Source organism: Lagenorhynchus albirostris, chromosome 18, assembly GCF_949774975.1.
Source record: "Lagenorhynchus albirostris chromosome 18, mLagAlb1.1, whole genome shotgun sequence".
Classification (NCBI taxonomy): Eukaryota; Metazoa; Chordata; class Mammalia; order Artiodactyla; family Delphinidae; genus Lagenorhynchus; species Lagenorhynchus albirostris.
In genome coordinates, this window is record NC_083112.1 from 15,422,215 (window position 1) to 15,444,129 (window position 21,915).

Here is a 21,915-nt window from a genome sequence, read left to right on the forward strand (position 1 = left end):
CAAAGACATTTAACTGTTTCCATTGCAATCCACATACTTTTATTGCCTTCTCATTGCTCATTACTATAATCCCTCTTAGGATTTACAGTATGATGTTGAAAAGGAGTGATATTGGGGGGGACATCCTTGCCTTGTACCTGGTCTTCACAGAAAAGCTTCGAGTTTCTCACCATCAAGTATGATGCTAGCTGTAGGGGGTTTATGGCTGTTCTTTATCAAGTTGAGAACGTTGCCCTCTATTCCTATTTGCCAAGTTTTTTTTTTTTTTTAAATCATGAATGAGTGTTAGATTTTGCCAAATGCTTTTTCTGCATCAATTTTTCTTCTTTAGCCTGTTGATGTGATGGATTACACTGACCAATTTTCAAATATTGAACTGGCCTTGCCTATCTGAGATAAATCCCACTTGGTCTGGGTATATAATTTTTTACATACAGTGTAGGATTCAATTGGCCAGTATTTTGTTTAGAATGTTTGCTTCTATGTTCTGTGTTTTTACTTTTTTGTAACATTTTTGTCTGGTTTTTGGTAATGCTGACTTCAGAGAATGAGTTAGGAAGTGGTCTCTCTGCTTTTATTCTCTGGAACAGTTTAGAAAATTGACATCATTTCTTCCTTAAATGTTTGGTGGAACGTTGACCATTGGCCAGTGAAACCACCTAGGCCTAGTGTCTGTTTTGGAAGGTTTAATTATTGATTCCATTTCTTTAACAGATACAGGTCTATTCAGATGATCTATTCCTCCTTGTAGGAGTTCTGGTAGTAGCTTTTAAAGCATTACTCCATTTCATGTAAGCTATCAACTTTGTGGGCTTGGAGTCGTTCATAATACTCCTTTATTATCCCTTCAATGTCCATATGATCAGTCATGATAACCCCCATTTCATTTCTGACATTAGCAATTTGTGTCTTCTGACTCTTGTTCCTGTTAGCCTGGCCAAAGAGATATCAATTTTATTGATCTTTTCAAAGAACAAGCTTTTGGCTTTGTTGATTTTCTCTATTGTTTCCTTGCCTTCAATTTCATTGATTTCTGCTCTTTTATTATCTCTTTTCTTCTGCTTTTTTTAGGTTTATATTGGTCTTTTTTCCCTTTTGTTTTCTAAGCTGGAAGCTTATTGATTTTAGATATTTCTTTAATATATGCATTCAAGGCTGTAAATTTCCCTCTAAGCACTACTTCTGCTGCATCCTACAAATTTTGCTAGTTTGTATTTCCATTTTCATTTAGTTCAAAAGACTTTAAAATTTCTCTTGAGACCTCTCCTTTGACCCATGTGTTATTGAGAAGTACACCATTTACCCTTCAAGTATTTGGGGACTTCCGAGCTATCTTTCTGTTACTGACTTCTAGTTTAACTCTATTGTGTTCTGACAGCAAATTTTGTATGATTCCTACTCTTTTAAATTTGCTAAGGTGTGTTTTATGTCCCAGAATGTGATCTATACTGGTGAATGTTTCATGTGAGCTTCAGAAGAATATATATTCCGCTCTTGTTAAATGAGCTCTTCTATAAATGTCAATTAGGTCCAGTTGATTGAAGGTGCTGTTCAGTGCCACTATATCTTTACTTTCCATCGTTTTCCCTTTTCTTCATGCGTCAGTATAAACCCTATCTTCCCAATGATAACAGATCCACCAACAGTTCCCTCCTTTCAAACTTCACACTGACTTATCATATGAATTAACAAAGTTAACATCTTTATTATCTCCATCGACCCTCAAGAATTGTTCTATTTTACTTCACTAGTATGCAGAAATTTATCATTAGTGATATTCTGTATGGAATAGTGATATAAAGAGTTTATCTGAATAAGGATTCCTTGAATCTAAAAAATATAGTAAACATAACAACTCACTGCAATTCCTATGTTTTTAGAAAGAATTTTAGATCATTGTCCAGAAAATTCTGCATTGCCATGGATAATCCCGAGACTAAATTTCTCCACTTCACTTCCCCTGGCCCCCCACCCCTCAATATACACCTCACCTTTCACAGGTGACTCCGTCACAGATTCCTGATGTCACTTCACATGGGTCATTTCTAAGGAATTAAAAACACACGATCAAACTCCAAATGACTTCATAGAGTTAATTAGTTACAAGTAGTCTTCAATTTTTAAACTGGTTGAACCCTAAAAATCTACATGGAAGTACTTATTTGGCAATCAGTATTTCAATTTTCCCAAGAAATAGGGCTTTATTAGTTGTAATGAAGACCTTATGCCTGTCCAAGAAGACTGACAAACCCAGAAAAGTACAATTCTTGATTTCTAAACCTAACTCTCATGTGTAACTGCACTGAGGTTGCATTTACTTCAAAATTCAACTTCAGCCTGTAGATCTACAAACTTCCAGGCCCTTCTAACTTCCTGATTATCCTTCCCTCCCCTGCAGCCCTACTTTTCTTGTACTGTGTACTCCTTTGCTGTTCCTCAGTTTGGTTCAAAGAACAACAAGCCCGAGGCAGGGGCTCTCTCCAATATGATGGTGGGTTTACAGTTGGGACACCAGCTTTAGATGGTAGCAGAGCTCTGGAGGGTGAGGGCCAGAGCTGAGATGGAGCAGGGCTGCTCTTTTCTGCCCCATCCTTCCTCCTTTCCTGGCCCATGCTAGCAGAGACACACAGACATTCTGACAGTTTCCTAAGAGTTCTGGCTACTAGTTACTAAAGGTCACAAAGAGACTATGAGTAAGGATTCTCCCACTTACGACCTCTTCTTTTTTCCATCTAGACCCCAAAAGAAAGTTACCTATAGAAGCTTCCAATCTCCTATGGAAAGAGACCTCCCTTTGCGGTCAGCGCTCCCAATACCTTTCACCACCCACATCAGTCAACTCACCCCTTTTCAACGTCGTCAGAGGAGCCCAAAGAGGCATCCATTAACTCTGCCAAAGAGTAAAAATCATACAAAAAATACGTCAGACGGTTTGGAAGGCAATTAGTTTCTTTTTCCCAATAGAATTTCAAGACATGAAAAGTAAAATCATGAATATGGAAAAAAACTAAACAGTTTGAGTACAGCACTGGGCTCTCTGAGACAGCCTCTGGGCTGTGTGTGTGTTTGTGAATCCACTGGAGAGCGAGGGAAAGAAGCAAAGGAGATGTAGCATTCATTATTAAACCTTTCTCCTTCCCCATTTTGCCAACCAAGCACACACTCTGGAATCAATTTGGGAAACACGAAAGAGCCGAGAGTATAGGGACGAGGAGGTGGATGAAGGGTTACAGGAAAAAAAAAAAAGAAAATGCCAGAACAACGAATATTCCAACACCAAGGACTAGTCACTGGTCATCATTCAGTAGAGAGGAAACAGGTAGGTAGATCAAGGATGGCCTATATAATATTTTAAATTTTTTTTCTGAACTAGAAGTAGAGCATGTTTAGAATGATTCCTTGTTATTTTTCTCTGAATTTATTTCAAAAACATATTTGGTTACATTATCCAAAACCAAGACTTCCCACCCCCAAATCACTGGCTTGGATAATTTAATCTCTCTACAACTCAATTTCCTCAGCTGTAAAATAAGACACATAAAAATACACTTTGCATCCGTCCACCTCGTAAGATCATGCTGAATGTTCACCATTTCACAACTATTATTGGTTTTTAGGCAGCCTGCCTTCTTCATCAAATGTTATGCCTCAAAAAATCAGTATAGGAAAACAATATAAACTGATATATACGTTAAATTTCAAAAACACTTCAAGATTCTTAGAGTAATTCCCTGGGAAATCTTGGGTTCCTATCCAAGATGAGAAATAGCCTTCCTCCCAAAACTATAAAAGACGAATGGAAGTAGGGATTCCAAGAAATAACACAAAACTGGACGACTCTAAAGAGTCGACCCTTAACTGGTGGACAGACTGAGGAGAAGGGCTGCCCAGGGCAGCCTGGAGGGACTCAGTGGGAGGGGAAATTTTAAGTTCGGTTCCTGCCTTTCCCTTGAGTGGCTTGGAGACAGTAAGTGCCTCTTCAGTAGAACCCAGTAGCAACTACCCAGATGTAGTTAGGATAAAGTTAGGGTAGGATCAGGTTAGCTGATGAAAACGGGAAAGGGCTGAAGAGCAATCCTTGGGCCTTCACTCATCCACGCCCCATCTCCAAAGCCCCAGGTGACAACCTAGGGTGACTGCCTCCCCCAATGCTGCCTTGCCCAGGAGCTGAAAGGCGACATGCCCTGATCAGAGGATTTGCCTGGTCACAGTGATTCATGGTTCCCGAGACTCTCTGTGCCCAGGCTCATCGCCTCCACTCATGTTAAACTTACTGAGGAAAACACACCCTGGATCTTAGCTTTCAACAAGAGTGACATTATAATATGTCATCCAAGCCAGGATACTTTTGAAGTGACAAGAATGCGCTATTGGGCTTCCCCGGTGGCGCAGTGGTTGAGAGTCCACCTGCCGATGCAGGGGACACGGGTTCATGCCCCGGTCCGGGAAGATCGCACGTGCCGCGGAGCGGCTGGGGCCGTGAGGCATGGCCGCTGAGCCTGCGTGTCCAGAGCCTGTGCTCCGCAACGGGAGAGGCCACAACAGTGAGAGGCCCGCGTACCGCAAAAAAAAAAAAAAAAAAAAAAAAAATGCGCTATTAATAATTATGCTGAGACGGTCCCCAAACTTCAGCTCTTTCCTAATACAATTTACCAGACAGAGGGGCCAATGGCCACAAGGAATGTGAACTCACAAGTCAAAATAGATACCTGAGGAGTATGACTCCTGAAAAATACAACAAACTGAACATCATATACCATCTGAAGCAGAACCATTGCAACACGACTAACATATTTTTTCTAATTAAAAAAAAATTTTATTGGAGTATAGTTGCTTCACAATATTGTTAGTTTCTACTGTACAGCAAAGTGAATCAGCTATATGTATACATATAGCCCCTCTTTTTTGGATTTCCTTCTCATTTAGGTCACCACAGAGCACTGAGTAGAGTCCCCAGGGCTATACAGTAGGTTCTTGTTAGTTTTCTTTACAGATAGTATCAATAGTGTATCTATGTCAATTAAATCTCCCAATTCATCCCACCCCCGCTTTCCCCCTTGGTATCCATACATTTGTTCTCTACATCTGTGTCTCTACTTCTGCTTTGTAATAAGATTATCTACACCAATTTTTTCAGATTCCACATGTATGCATTAATATACAATATTTGTTTTTCTCCTTCTGACTTACTTCAATCTGTATGACAGTCTCTAGGTCCATCTATGTCTCTACAAATGACCCAATTTCGTTCCTTTTCATGGCTGAGTAATATTCCACTGCATATATGTTCCACACCTTCTTTATCCATTCCTCTGCTGACGGACATTTAGGTTGCTTCCATATCCTGGCTATTATAAAGAGTGCTGCAATGAACATTGGGGCACATGTGTCTTTTTGAATTACGGTTTTCTCTGGGTGTATGCCCAGTAGTGGAATTGCTAGGTCATATGGTAGTTCTATTTTTAGTTTTTTAAGGAATCTCCATACTGTTCTCCATAGCGGCTCTATCAATTTACATTCCCACCAACAGTGCAAGAGGGTTCCCTTTTCTCCACACCCTCTCCAGCATTTATCGTTTGTAGATTTTTTGAAGATGGCCATTCTGACCAGTGTAATACCTCGCTGTGGTTTTGATTTGCATTTCTCTAATAATTAGTGATGTTGAGCAGCTTTTCATGTGCCTCTTGGCCATCTGTATGTCTTCTTTATAGAAATGTCAATTCCTAACTAATCACTGAATCAAAAGTAAACAAAATGACTCCCTCTTGCGAGAACACCAGAATCACAACTAACTGTGGAACAGTCATCCACAGGAAGACACTGGAACTCACCAAAAAAGATGCCCCACATCCAAAGATAAAGGAGAAGCCACAATGAGACGGTAGGAGGGGCGCAATCACAATAAAATCAAATCCCATAACTGCTGGGTGGGTGACTCACAAACTGGAGAACACTTACACCACAGAAGTCCACCCGCTGGAGTGAAGGTTCTGAGTCCCACGTCAGGCTTCCCAATCTGGGGGTCCGGCAACGGGAGGAGGAATTCCTAGAGAATCAGACTTTGAAGGCTAGTGGGATTTGATTGGAGGACTTCAACAGGACTCCACTCTTGGAGGGCACACACAAAGTAGTGTGCACGTCGGGACCCAGGGGAAGGAGCAGTAACCCCTGGGGAGACTGAACCAGACCTACCTGCTAGTGTTGGAGGGTCTCCTGCAGACGTGGGGGGTGGCTGTGGTTTACTGTGGGGACAAGGACACTGGCAGCAGAAGTGCTGGGAATCACTCCTTAGCATGAGCCCTCATGGAGCCCACCATTAGCCCCACCAAAGAGCCTGTGGCCTCCAGTGCTGGATCACCTCAGGCCAAACAACCAACAGGGAGGGAACTCAGCCCCACCCATCAGCAGACAAGCAAAGTTTTACTGCGCTCCACCCACCACCAGTCCCTCCCATTAGGAAGCCTGCACAAGCCTCTTAGATAGCCTCACCCACTGGAAAGCAGACAGCAGAAGCAAGAAGAACTACAGTCTTGCAGCCTAGGGAATGAAAACCACGTTCACAGAAAGATAGACAAAATGAAAAGGCAGAGGGCTATGTACCAGATGAAGTAACAAGATGAAACCCCAGAAAAACAACTAAATGAAGTGGAGATAGGCAACCTTCCAGAAAAAGAATTCAGAATAGTGATAGTGAAGATGATCCAGGACCTCGGAAAAAGAATGGAGGCAAAGATCGAGAAGATGCAAGAAATGTTTAACAAAGATCTAGAAGAATTAAAGAACAAACAAACAGATGAACAAAACATCTGTATGTCTTCTTTAGAGAAATGTCTGTTTAGATCTTCTGCCCATTTTGGGATGGGGTTGTTTGTTTTTGATACTGAGCTTCATGAGTCGCTTGTATATTTTGGAGATTAATCCTTTGTTGTTTGCTTCATTTGCAAGTATTTTCTCCCATCCTGAGGGTTGTCTTTTTGTCGTTTATGGTTTTCTTTGCTGTGCAAAAGCTTTTAAGTTTCATTAGGTCCCATTTGTTTACTTTCGTTTTTATGCTCATTACTTTAGGAGGTGGGTCAAAAAGGATCTTGCTGTGATTTATGTCAAAGTGTGTTCTTCCTATGTTTTCCTCTAAGAGTTTTATAGTGCCTGGCCTTACATTTAGGTCTTTAATCCATTTTGAGGGTTTTTTTGTGTATGGTGTTACGGAGTGTTCTAATTTCATTCCTTTAAAAGGTAGCTGTCCAGTTTTCCCAGCACCACTTGTTGAAGAGGCTGTCTTTTCTCCACTGTATATTCTAGCCTCCTTTGTCATAGATTAGGTGACCATATGTGCGTGGGTTTATCTCTGGGCTTTCTATACTGTTCCATTGATCTATATTTCTGTTTTTGTGTCAGTACCATACTGTCTTGATTACTGTAGTAAGATTTTTAAATACACATGAAAAGCACACTTAATGATACCTGAGAAGATGTTAGTAACATGAAATGAGAATAAGAAACCATAAGGAAAAAACCCAAGAGGAAATCTTAAGTTTAAAAGTATAATTGTTGAAATAAAGAATCCATTCATGGGATAAAGAGTAGTTTGGGTACATGTGAAAAGCAAATTAAAGTTGGAAGATGAGATTGAGAAACTCTCCCAGAAAACAGTAGAAAAGAAGAGAGAGGGCTTCCACGGTGGCGCAGTGGTTAAGAATCCACCTGCCAATGCAGGGGACACGGGTCGAGCCCTGGTCCAGGAAGATCCCTCATGCTGCAGAGCAACTAAGCCTGTGTGCCACAACTACTGAGCCTGCACTCTAGAGCCCACGAGCCACAACTACTGAGCCCACGTGCCACAACTACTGAAGCCCGCATGCCTAGAGCCTCTGCTCTGCAACAAGAGAAGCCACCGCAATGAGAAGCCCACACACCGCAACAAAGAGTAGCCCCTGGTCGCCACAACTAGAGAAAGCCCGCATGCAGCAACGAAGACCCAACAGTCAAAAATAAATTTATTTAAAAAAAAAAAGAATATAGAAGGAGAACATACAAAAGAAAAGCCAACTGATGTGGAGCATAAAATCATATCTAACATCTGGATTCGCAAGAGGGAAGAGATATGGGAACATATGTATATGTATTACTGATTCACTTTGTTATGAAGCAGAAACTAACACACCACTGTAAAGCAATTATACTCCAATAAAAAAAATCTGGATTATAGACATCTGAGAATAAATAAGAAAAAAATGGAAAAGAAAAAGCTGAAAAAAAATAAGGATAAATTTTCCAAAATTAAAGAAATATCACAAAGTGTTCTTTCACCTTACAAACATTTAAATGGTCTATACTAAGGGCCAGGCATTGTGCTGATGCTTCACAAATACTACTTCAATTGGCCATTACATTCCTCGAGATAGTTACTATTATTTATTTTCACCAGTTCACAGATCTTGAATATTTTTGTATTTCTAATATCATGCCGATTTGTAAACCCCTAATCTCACTAATAAAAATGCATTTGTGACCTTCACTGTGGTAATTAGCAACATTTCAGGTGTTGACGGAGATGTGACAACTGAAGCCCTTGTAGGGGCCATCCCTGGAAAATGGTCACCACCCATGGACAGAACATCCTCCATTAGGGCAACCAGCCACTGCTAAAGGACAAGTTTAAAGGGACCATGACTGTCACATGCATACTATTACTGACATACTGCCTAACCTGTAGTATTTAAGGAAATTACAGGCATAAAACCAGGTCTTTAAATTTTGAGTTTGCTAATTCATTTGCATACAGCTTACATTTATTACAAAAGAAAGTACACGTGTATTCCCCATTCTGTTAACCAAGGCTGAGAATTATGCTTAAAATTCAGTAAATTTGAATCTTATCACTTATTTTTTTGATGCATGAACCAGGCATATAAAGAATTCTTCTTTAATCTCTGCATGGTTTGTTTTGTTGTTGAATTTAATCTACAATTAATCTAAGAAAAGGAAAAGCATGTATGCATTATATATTCGATACGTTTAAAACACATATGACGTCCCCCAGTTAGAAAGTCACACACATGGATCAGCATTTCCAAAGTCTGTGCAATTTTATCAATCCTGTGAAACATGCATTTTAGCTCAAGAAATAGAGAAAAACATTTTTTGTGTGTTCAGTACAATTTAAGTTTAGCTCAAGCACAGGACTCTTTAAAGATTACCCACTTGCTAGACAGGACCCAGGAAGTGAAACAAAACCCATCGCAAACCAATTTTACATCATCCTAGTGACTTATGATATTTCCATCCTGAAGTATTCTCTGCAGAATAAATGAAAGAATCGGGAAAGCTCAGAGATGTGACCCTCAGCATCTCATAGAGCAGATTTCATGGATGAAAACTGGAAGTCACTGGAGAGTAACACAGTGCCAAGCAGATTGCCAGGTTAACAAGCAGTAATACTACGCCCACGTGAGACAGGCAGAAATGTGCCACCAGCCCCTAAATTCCGGGCAAGGAGAGAAATTTGAAAAGAAATAGAAAACGATTTTTTTTTTTTCCAAAAACAGACCAATTTGGGCATAAATGTTGATTCTGAGTTTTGGGCTTGGGGCCCAGCCACCGTGAATCCCACACCTTCGAGGCATACCAGCTCGTGCACAGTGGGAGTAGGAAGCCCAAAGCTCGGAGGTACCGCCTGTGTTCCAGGGGCGAGGTGGGCCCGAGAGCCAGGGCGGCCACGGCACAGCCGGGCTCTTGGGCCCCCTCCCTGCAAGCCCTGGACCCACTTATCTGCAGGCAAGGCTGCTTTAGCAAAGGCAGAGGCGCTGCCTCTCGGAAGGGGCTGCGGGGCAGTGGGGCGCAATTTGTGACTGAGGTACAGCCTTTCCTAAGCGGGAGCAAACTTTCCTCAAGATCCTGACAGCCGTTTTCTCTCCCGCTGCCTTTCAGGATAATGCCTTTTCCTTCTTTCTTTTCCATTCTTTCTTAATTTCCCCAAATCAAGCCCATTAAGTGAAATCTCGGCCCAGGTCCTGGCCAGCCACAAAGTTACCGCTAGTTGGTCCTACATCGGCCTAGTGCCCCCTCCCCCTCCACGTCCCACGTGCCCATGCGCTGATGGTGACAGGGCTCTGCAGGATCAGGGGGAGGGGAGAGGAGCATTAATTAGGGCTCCCCACAGCTGAGCACAAGGCAAACCTTCCTGTCTACGGGGTCCGAAGACCCCCTTCCTGTCCCTTCTCGCCCTCCTTCCTCCTCCCCACACCCTCCAGCTGTCCCTCTAAAACGGTATACTCTTCTCACTCTGTGAGGGTGAAAGGGCAACATGAGCGACATAAACGTTAGAGGATGGGAAGGGACAACATAAACGGCATGGGATGGGATGGGACAGGACGTCCTTGGCCAGAGGCCTCCCCCCTAGGTCTTTACCTGGTGCCACTAACAAGCCAACACTAGAAGAAGAACTCCGTGTCCATAGCAACACTAAACAACAGATTCCAGGTGGTCCTGAGATGTACCAGAGTGGGGAATACAATGAACTCGGTTCCAGGCTGCAAGGACTTAAAAACAGACGCTGATATGGGGGGGGGGGGGTGGGAAGGGTAAGCTGTGACAAAGTGAGAGAGTGGCACAGACATATATACACTACCAAACGTAAAATAGCTAGCGGGAAGCAGCCGCATAGCACAGGGAGATCAGCTCGGTGCTTTGTGACCACCTAGAGGGGTGGGATAGGGAGGCTGGGAGGGAGGGAGATGCAAGAGGGAAGAGATATGGGAACATATGTGTATCTGATTCACTTTGTTATGAAGCAGAAACTAACACACCATTGTAAAGCAATTATACTCCAATAAAGATGTAAAAAAAAATAATTAAAAAACAAAAAACCAGACGCTGTTCTCCTTAAGGACAGGGGTGGGGTATGAAGATCAAAGAGCCCAGGATAATCATCCCAGGGCGGACTATCTCCCCTGTTACTTTTTCTTTTGCATCTAATGGAGGGGGTGCTTGTTACATATTTTGATTCTAAAAAAGGTTACATGGAGCTTTTGGCTTCCCCTATAGGCTGGAGAGAATGACCAGAGGGCTGAATATTTTCTGGCTAATATTAACTTTAAGTAAAATAAGCAAGGTTGATACAGGAATGAGGAGGAAACAAAATCATTTTACTCAAGGTATCAATTCATAGGATTGAGAAGAAACAATCAAGTATTAGTTGTAAATTAAAATACACCGATTATGGGCTTCCCTGGTGGCACAGTGGTTGAGAGTCTGCCTGCCAATGCAGGGGACACGGGTTCGTGCCCCGGTCCGGGAGGATCCCACGTGCCGCAGAGCAGCTGGGCCCGTGAGCCATGCCCGCTGAGCCAGCGCGTCCGGAGCCTGTGCTCCGCAACGGGAGAGGCCGCAGCAGTGAGAGACCCGCGTACCGCAAAAAAAAAAAAAAAAATTAAAATTAACTTACGCCTACTGAGGATCCAGAGACTAAACCCTTAATTTCTTCTATTCTCTGAGCTAAAGCTGAACTTTGAGCCATAGTCACAGATTTTTCCCAAAGTAACCGAAGAGCCTCACAGATTTACTGAGGAATTTAATATTGATACTCAACTTATCAGCCTGCTTTCTCTGACTTGTATCAGCTAGCCCATATGCTGGTCAGCAAAGGCCAGCCCCAACACTGAATAAAGACTGCTAATTGGGAAAGTCCTGAAAGGTACCTAAAAATACAACTGGAAAAGCGTTACCGAACCAGGTTTGTTTGCCCAACACGCAGCAAGCCAAATGCTGAGACGCCGAAGTTTGCAGCAGCAGCGAAGAGGTTTATTCACGAGGCGGCCAAGCAGGAAGACGAGAGAACAAGTCTGAAAACCACCTCCTCAAAGGCCCGGGAGCTAGGGGTATTTATGGGCTAAAACTAAGGCGTGGGGAGCATGGGGAAAGCTAATTGGAAATAAGAAAAAGGTGAGGTGATCTTCTTTCTCCGTAGGTACACCTAAGCTACCGGCTTCTTCCCAGTACGCATGCTCAGAAAATAGTGGTATTAGCATGCTCTGAGGATGGAGTTTTCCTGCCTTCTGATGTCAAAAGGTCACCGAGCATGCTCAGTTGGAGGGTCGGTGGTCTTAACCAGTCTTAACCAGCTGGAGCTCAAACTGGACACAGGCTGACTCCAAGCTCCTGAAAAACAACTCAGGCCAACCTCTTATTGTTCAGGCTACTCGAGGACCTGCACGTTTTTGTAAAAACAATTAAAGGGAGCTTGATCATTACAGGTGTAATGGCTCTAACTGATGCTTACTTTCAGTTTCAAAACCAGCCGCTAATTTATATGATCGGGCTCAACAATCGCTAGGTGGCTTCCTAGGGCAATTTCTAGGCCTTTTCCAAAGCCTGTTGATTGGAACACAATTCAGCCTTGCACACAAAAATCTGAGGAGCCTGTTCATGACTATTACGGTCAATTTCAGATTATTTTAAATGAAAATTCTGATCTTCCTTCAGATGTTGATTCCACTCAGGTAGCTTTTAACTCTGTATTTATTTACAGGCTAAACCGGGACCTTTTCCTTCTAGTAAAATGGACCAGGATGAAATGGGAAACTATGTCCACTCCAAATTTAATTAATCTGGCAAACCAGCTCTCTTGCATGCTAGATGAGTCACCTAAAAGGAAGGCCACCAAAATTCTTAATCTTCAACTCCAAAATTCTTAATTCTTAATCTTCAACTCCAGCAATTGAAACGCAAAACCCTCCTAGTTTCTGTTACTATTGCAGAGACCTTGGAAAAGAGACCTGGAAATTCAAGCTCTTCAAGCACCTGCAGCCCTCTAAGCAGCCCTCAGTGAGGGGCTCAGGAGCTACAGGGGCTTTTCTCAATCATCTCTCTAACTGGCTTGGAGAAACATTTCTCCAGATTGGGGCTGAATCTCCTCCAGTCCTAACTGACATCAGATTCACACTCTTGGTTATCAACCCCACTACTATAAAGCAGCCCCTGCCTTGGAGTACTAGAACAGTTCAAACAGTAGGGACCGCTAATGAACCTCAAGATGCTTCTGTCTCTGAACCTATTTCCTTCTGTTTAGGCCCTTTGAGAGACACACACCCTTTTCTCCTTAGTTCCTTCACCCCTATGCCTTTGTAAGGCTGTGACTCCTTCAAGAAGTATCATGCCAGAATTTCCTTCTCTCAGAAGGGGGGAATAATTTTTTTTTTTTTTCTTTTTTGGCCACACTGTGGCTGGTGAGATCTGAGTTCCCAGACCAAGGATCAAAACCAGGTCCAGGACAGGGAAAGCCCGAGTCTTAACCACAGGACCACCAGGAGAGAATTCGGGGGTGGGGGGGGGATTCTAGAATTTAACAGTAGGCATCAAAGCAGCCAATCAGATGAATTAAATGACCCTGTGACATCTTTTGTTTGCTCTGTCTACAGCTGATCCTGGAAACACTAATCATTTGTCCCTATTGAATCAGCTACTACCCTCCTTACAGGCAAAATCTCCACTGATATTGGCAAAATTCACAGTGCACCTCCCATCAAGATTCAGATAGATCTCTCAAAACCTCTTCCCAGAATTAATCAAGAGCGTATAAGTAAAGAAGCCCTTCAAGGCATAAAGCCCATAATAGAAGATTACAGGCTCAAGGTCTCATTATCCCTTTTACTAATCCCTGTATTTCTCCTATTGCCCCTGTGAGAAAACCTAAGGGCGAGGGTGGGGGTTTGTCTAGGACTTCTGAACAAGAAAAAACATTGTTATCCCTAAACACCCTGTTGTTCTTTTTTTAAACATTTTTTTTTGAAGATGTTGGGGGTAGGAGTTTATTAATTAATTTGTTTGTTTTTGCTGTGTTGCGTCTTCATTTCTGTGTGTGGGCCTTCTCTAGTTGTGGCAAGCGGGGGCCACGCTTCATCGCGGTGCGCGGGCCTCTCACTATCGCGGCCTCTCTTGTTGCGGAGCACAGGCTCCAGACGCGCAGGCTCAGTAGTTGTGGCGCACGGGCTTAGTTGCTCCGCGGCATGTGGGATCCTCCCAGACCAGGGCTCGAACCTGTGTCCCCTGCATTAGCAGGCAGATTCTCAACCACTGCGCCACCAGGGAAGCCCCCACCCTGTTGTTCTTAACCCTCATATATTGCTAACATCCATTCCTACAGGAAGCAGATTCTTTACTGAAACTGATTTATGCAGTGCCTTCTTTAGTATTCCAGTTGATGAAACTAGCCAATACCTTTTCCCCCTCACTTGGGAAGAAAAAAAAATTCACCTGCACAGTAATATTTCAGAGTTTACTGAGAGTGCTACTTACTCCTTACAAATCCTGAAGGCTAATCTTGATGATAAAAAATTCCCGAGAGGTTCCACTTTGTTGCAATATGTGGATCATCTGCTTCTCTGCTCTCCTTCTCAAGCCCCTTCGCAGGAAGACAGCAGCCACCTGCTAAAGCTTTTAGCCTTAAAGGGACATAAGGTCAGCAAGGAAAAATTACAGTTTGCCCAAACCCACTTTAGATATTTAGGGCATCTACTATCAGAACAAGGGCTACACCCAAATCCAGATAGATTTCATGATGTCCTAAGTTTCCTAAAACCCCAAACTAAAAGCACCAAAGCTAGTTCGTTATTGCTAAAATTAGATTCCGAATTTCCTTCCTATAGCCTAACCTCCTTAGTATGTTTTACTAAATAATAACAACACTGACCCAATTTTATGGGAAAAACCATAAACATAGCCTTTAAGGCCTTATAGGAGAGTTTGATGAACCCATCTGCCCTTGGGCATCCCAATTTTCAGATTCCCTTTTTCCTTTTTCGTATAAGAAAAGTAATGTAATGCCTTTGGGGTACTCCCTCAAAAACACAGGGCCCACCATTGACTATTATAGCCAGCAACTTGACCCTGTGACACTGGGATACCCCCTCTTGCCTTACAGCCACTGCCTTTTTGGTTAAGACCACTGAGAATATCATTGTGGGATCCCCTTTAACCACTTTTGCACCTCCTGCAGTAAAAGCCCTCCTGAATTCTCATCATACTCAACATTTCTCAGCCAGTCGCTCACTTCCTATGAAGTCCTTTCATTAACTCTCCTCACATGACACTTTTACATGGCAATAACCTTAACCCTGCTGCCGTTCTCCCCTCTGTCCCCGACAAAGTCCCTCCTGACTCCTCGTGATGATCTGCAGGCAATTCCTTTGGGTAACACTGACTTCTCATGGCTCACTGATGGTTCTTATTTAAACGGTGACAATGGCAAACATTGTGCTGAGTATGCTAGTGCAACTCCTTTTGATATTGTTGAGGCAGCATACTTACCTATGGCTACTTTGACCCAACAGGCTGAACTATATGCTCTTATACAGGCCTGCACTTTAGCCAAGAGCAAAATTGCCAATACTTATACTGATAGTAAATATGCTTTCAGAACAGCTCATGATTTCGGAATGTTGTGTAAGCAATGTGACTTCCTTAATTCCAATGCAAATAAAAGCCCCCTATGTTTAGGAATTATTGGGTGCAATAATTTTACTTGCTTGCTTTAGCTATCATTAAGATTCCAGGGCGTTCTAAACTTGATTTTCTGGAAGCTAAAGGAAATCATCCTCCTGACATTACTGCAAGGCATGCTGTTCTTAAAGGAACCAACAGCAGTCAAACCTCTGTCATGATCAAAAGGGCTATTTCCACAAATGATAACTTAGAAAACCTGGCTAGAGAAGCCCAAAAATTGGCCTCAGAAAAGGAAAAACAAGACTGGAAATTCAACAACTGCTGTTTGATAAAAAGAGAAAGTTCTGGTTTGGACCAAATAACAACCCAGTCCTGCGAGAGACTCTAAAATTCCCACACCTCACCACAGTTCATGCTTTAAACCATTGGTCTACTGACAAAATGATAGCCTTTGTGAATCAATATTGGCGGGGAAACATTAACAAGACCACAAAAATGCCTACATCACTTGTCCCACTTGTCCTAAATATAACTCACAGAAGCCTGTTTGTACTGCTCCTGGGCATTTGAAACTGCCTAACGGATGCTGTGGGGTCTGGCAAACGGATTCCATACAACTTCCTCTGTCTCATGCATATAAATATGTTTTAGTCACGGTCTGCATGTTTTCACATTGGACTGAAGCCTTCCCTTGCAGACATGCTACTGCCTCTTCTGTGGCTAAAGTCCTTCTGGAAAATGTTATTCCTATCTGGGGAACTCCTCAAACTTCAAAAAGTGATCGAGGGACCCATTTTACTTGTCAGATACTTCAACAACTCTGTGCTATTTGGCCAGGTTTACAACACTTTCTCTGCACTTGCCGCCCTCAATTCTCTGGTTTAGTCAAAAGCACTAATGACGTTATTAAGACTCAATTGGCAAAACTTGAGTCTTGGAGAGGCCCTCCAAATATCTTGTCAATCTTAGATTCACCCCTACTGGAACTCATAAACTCTCACCCTTTGAAATAGTCACAGGATGCCCAATGCACTGGCTTTTGCCTCTTTTGACCCACAACTGACAAAAGGAGAGATGCACCAATATTACAAAGGCCTAATTGCTTCTATTAAAAAAAATAACCATGTTTGGTAGAGCCATCTTTTCACAGTGCACTCTTGGGAGATGAAGCCCTCGAGCATCACAACTTATAAACTGGCGAGTTCTTCAATTGGAAAAGATACTTCCAGAAAGACTCCATTTAACCTCTCTGAAAAGGCCCCCATCAGGTACTATTAACCAATCCTTGTGCCACCAGACTCTAGGGAATAGACTCTTAGATTCACATGACACACCTAAAGAAAACACCAAGCCCCAACTGGACCTGCACATCATCTGGTGACCTGGAAGTAAAGATATCCAAACCAGGGCTGTTGGAAGTTTGTCACCAAACCTTTGATGATGATGTAATGCTTCAGAGGCTCTCCAATGTCTATGATCCTGATAACATATAAACTTTAGATTACAAGTGCTTGAGGGAGGGTAGGAGGGAGACGCAAGAGGGAGGGGATATGGGGATGTATGTATACGTATAGCTGATTCACTTTGTTATACAGCAGAAACAAATACAACATTGTAAAGCAATTAAACTCCAATAAAGATGTAAAAAACATGATACAATAAAAAAATCTATCAATAAAAAATAAATTAAAGAAAAAAGTGCTGAGAGTTGCTCTCTCCCATCCCGCCTTGTTATCCCAGTGTAACCTCAGTAGGTTTCCAATCTGTACACTTTCTCTCCCACATGAGACACTACCCCCAGGAAAGGTCCTTCCTGGCACTGAGGGATAAAAAGCCACTGAAACTGGAAAACCTGACTCTTGATCAGTGATGCTTTCAGAGAAAGAGCTTGATCAAAAGGGGAAAAGGTAAAGAATTAATAAACAGAAACCTCAATTAAATAGTCATGATACCAGAAGGGGGCGCTCTCAGGCCCAACAAGAAGAAGAAAGACCTCCTTTCCTTTCCTGGCAAGGATTCAACCAGTGAAAAGCATGGATTTTTTTTTTTTTTCTCACTACAGTCCTCCCAGTTTCCATTTCTACTCTACAAAAAGTTCTCTTTCCCTTGCTGTGTGGGAACTTGCAAATGGCTCGCCATGGTTGCAGACCCTGAATTGCACATTTCTGCTGACCCCATATAAACCCATTTTTGCTGGAGAAATAGCTGGCAGTCTATTTTAGGTCAACACCGGGATTGCAGGATGTTGGTTTTCAAGGCTCCTATGGAGCTGAGGAGGGTTTGACTAGGAATAGGGCAAGTTAGAGGACCCCAAAGCTCACCGTTCTCATCAAAATTCAGCCTATGTTCTTGAATAAATGCTCTGCAGATTGCTGTAAGACTTTGGTTAGTTTCCAGAGTTCTGAAAAAGTTGATTCTGACCATTTTTGCCAGTGTTCTTTTGCTTTTATGAAGGGAAGAGTTTTTGGAGGTCTCTGCCAGTTTTACTGATACTACTTCCAAATGTACTTTTAAATACATTGCTAAATCCACAAGAAAGTAAGGGAAGTACTAAATCGTCACACACACACACACTCAGACACTTTAGCACTGAAACTAAAGTGATAAACCAACACAGAAACAAGGGATGCCCTGGAAGTTTGCCAAAACCAAAAATCTAGAGCTTTGTTGGTCAACATTGTGGCTGACTGAAGTGGTAGATAGGAGTTGGGGAAAACAATAGGCTAACCATAATACTTTGAAAAAAAAAAGAAAGCCGTGAAATAAGATGTCAAGAGAGGACTTTGAAAAGGTCTGACATATTCCTGGGAATATAGAGTTTTCTTGGTTAACCAAGTAACAGGATTTGAACCTGACAAAGTGGGCAGCTCAATGAGACCTACACATAAATCCAGGCACTCAAACTGGCTATATATTTGGTTGAAAAGATAAACTTGGAAAAATCTATAGGTGGGGCAGAGTGAACCAACAAGCAAATCAGTCTGTCTCTGATGGCACTGGATTTAAAAACATTAATAATTTTAATTTTGATAATCTGCCCCAGTGTTTTGTAATCAGCTGTACTCTCAAGCTGAAATTTGAATTTACGCCACATTCAAAAATAGAACTACAGTATGATCCAGAAATTCCCTCCTGGGTGTATATCCAAAGAAGACAAAAAAAAAACAACCACCACTAACTCAAAAAGATACATGCACCCCAATGTTCATAGGAGCATTATTTATAATAGCCAAGATATGGAATCATCCTAAGTGTCCATCAACAGATGAATGGAGAGAGAAGATGTGGCACATATATACAATGCAATACTACTCAGCCATAAAAGAAAATAATGGAATTTGCAGCAACATGGATGGACTTGGAGAATATTATGCTTAGTGAAACAAGTCAGACAGAGAAAGACAAATACTATGTGATATCACTTATATGTGGAATCTAAAACATAAAACAAACTGGTGAACATAACACAAAAGAAATAGACTCACAGATATAGAGAACAAACTAGTGGTTACCAGTGGGGAGAAAGAAGTGGGGAGGGGCAATGAGAGGTACATACTACTATGTATAAAATGAATAAGCTACAAGGATATACTGTACAACACAGGGAATATAACCCATATTTTATAATAATTATCAATGGAGTATAACCTTTAAAAATTGTGTTGTACACACTGTGTTGTACACCTGAAACTCCTATAATATTGTACACCAACTATACCTCAATAAAAATAAAGATATATAAAAACCTTAAAAATAAAATAAATAAGATAAAATATTGTTCGGGGAACAGCTACCAAAATATACTAAAGTTTTAGGCTGAAGAAAATACTAGAAAACATGTTCTTAAATGCTCTTAAATCCCCATATGAAAGCACTGTAATTCATTTACTTCTTCTTCTTTTTTTTTTTTTTTTTTTTGCGGTACACAGGCCTCTCACTGCTGCGGCCTCTCCCGTTGCGGGGCACAGGCTCCGGACGCGCAGGCTCAGCGGCCACGGCTCACGGGCCCAGCCGCTCCGCGCGGCATGTGGGATCTTCCCGGACCGGGGCATGAACCCGTGTCCCCTGCATCGGCAGGCGGACTCTCAACCACTGCGCCACCAGGGAAGCCCCATTTACTTCTTTTTTATGCTATCAGACTTTCTCCACTTTGTCAATGTTCTTTTATTAGCATAATAACCTTATTATAATTATGCATATGTATCTATTTATAACAAACTATATGTTTATTAAAATATCACTGAAAGGTCTTTTTAAGTTTTAAAAAATAGTTTTTATTGAAGCATATCATATGATAATTCTTATCATATTTATGATCAAATTTTGCTTTTATGAAAAACGAATATGCATCACACTTACATGAGTCCAAAAGTAGAGTACACATGAAGCCTATGTGGTAACTGTATTCATTTCTTTATTTTACTTTTTCTTTCTTTCTTCTCCCTTTTTTAAATGCATATACTTGTATACTGGTGCTTTGTTTCTATAAGAAGAATTCTCAAAAGTGGGGTTACTGGATCAAAAATATGTGCACCTAAATTATGAAGCAAGCAATAAAATAAAAATCCATGACCTCACATAGAACAAAAACATTTCTAATCCTGTGGAAGCTACTGGGGGTTCTCCTCTTATTCATTCCCCTTGTCTCTCCATTGAGGTGACCATTCTTCTGAAGGTTTTTATGTTTATGACCCCCTTGCTTTTCTTTACAGGCTAGATAGATAGATAAAAGACAGACAACAGCAGAAACTAACACAACATTGTAAAGCAATTATACTCCAATAAAGATGTTAGGGGAAAAAAAAGACAGATATTTAAACAATACACTATTTTGTTATAGTATTTATTTTTAAGCTTTACAAAGATGGGTATCATAGTGAAATGATACTTACTTTGAAGCACATTTTGATCACTAAAAACCACTCGAGAAATATTAATTAAATTAAATTGCTGGGATTGTTTGCATAGCTTACAAAAATTTTATTCTATAACATATCTAAAATAACATTCTGTGTTAATAAATATCAGTGGCTGTTTGATTTAAAGGCCGTGAAACACAGGCTAGCTGTAAATGTTTTCCATATATCCACATTATTTTCCAGTGGCATGACACCATTCAGATATCTAGAAATAAGTTATTTTGGCAAGAAAAAAGTTGTTGAACTCTAGAAAGTACAAAGTAGACACAATTGAAGGTTTTTGAACCTGGAGAAGGAAGGATCATTTTCTATAAATGATTTTTCACAAGTGTGTTTCTCACATTCATGCATAGATAGCTTAATTGCTGTATTACCAGTTTGCTTCACTAGATGGCGATATGAGGCATAATAATTACACATGCCTTCAAAAAAGTAAAAATAACTTATCTTGAGAAGACCGCTAGCTGTAGAGGAGAAACTATTGCCTGTAGATGTCATCTTAAAGGATATAATCTTCCATCATATGATTTGTTATGAGTTGTCAGCTCCAGGGAGAAACATTTGCTTGGGGTTGACGGTGAGGGGTTTACTAGTTAAAAATAGTTCATTGGTGAACTGAGTGGACTCCTTCATTTATTCACCTGGTCATTTGTTTATTTTTTTCATTCACTGACCAAACATTTATCAAGCACCGAGTGTGCCCAACACTGCCAGGCATCGGGGATATAGAAATAAACCCCATTGGGAACGCAGACACAATCCCATTCCTCAAGGAGCCCACAGCCTTGGTCTAGTAGGGAAATGAGTATATACAGTCGCAGTTACAATACATTTGGAGCAGAATGATAGAATGAGTTAACACAAGGTTCAGTGGTGGCATCAAGAAAGAAATAGCTAGCCCTGATGGGGTAGGAAGAGACGCCTGGAATGAGTTTTAAGGGGTGAATAATTCAGAGACATTCAAAGATGGAAAGAAAACTTGAGCAGTAGTCTAGACAAAACTCGGTGAAGGCCCGAACCAAGTGAGTACATGTGGGGACAGAAAGGAGATGGTGTGGCCCACAAGATGCACAAGAGGTAGGATATGTTGGACTCGATGGTGAAATGATTGAGCGATCAGAGGGAAGGATGAAATTTCCTAAATCATTTAAGACAAGTCCTGTGGAGGTCAGGATAAAAATTCAACGTGACTATCAGAAACTGAAAATAATTTTAATAAAGCACCCCTATTCATATCTTAAATTGTAGAGTGCCTCCCCACCCTTCTCCTATTCTTGATATCTCACCTCATTCTCTGTTTACTGTGGTGTGTGAATTTGTTCTTCCTGCCAAATGAGTCAGTCTGAGATTTGTGCTGACATGTATTAAATTTCCTGTAACAGTAAGAAACTAGTGTGTCATGTCTCTCGCTCTCCCTCTTCTTCTCCCTCTCTCTCCTTCTCCTTCTCTTTCAATCTCTCTCTCCTTCACACACACACACACCCAGGGACAAGTATGTAGAAAAAAGTGTAGTGTCGTTTGTAGAAAGTTACAAATTAAAAAAATAGAATAACTATTC

The 21,915-nt window shown here is 41.4% G+C and overlaps 1 protein-coding gene across 1 annotated transcript in view; it reads left to right on the forward strand.

Annotated features, from left to right (window-relative positions):
* SLC25A15 (solute carrier family 25 member 15) overlaps positions 1-2,965 on the forward strand; it is a 109,456-nt gene extending 106,491 nt beyond the window's left edge. The window contains exon 9 of the mRNA XM_060128770.1: positions 2,737-2,965. The gene's annotated coding sequence lies outside the window, so the exon portion shown is untranslated. The remainder of the gene's footprint in view (positions 1-2,736) is intronic.
* Positions 2,966-21,915: the final 18,950 nt, after the last annotated feature.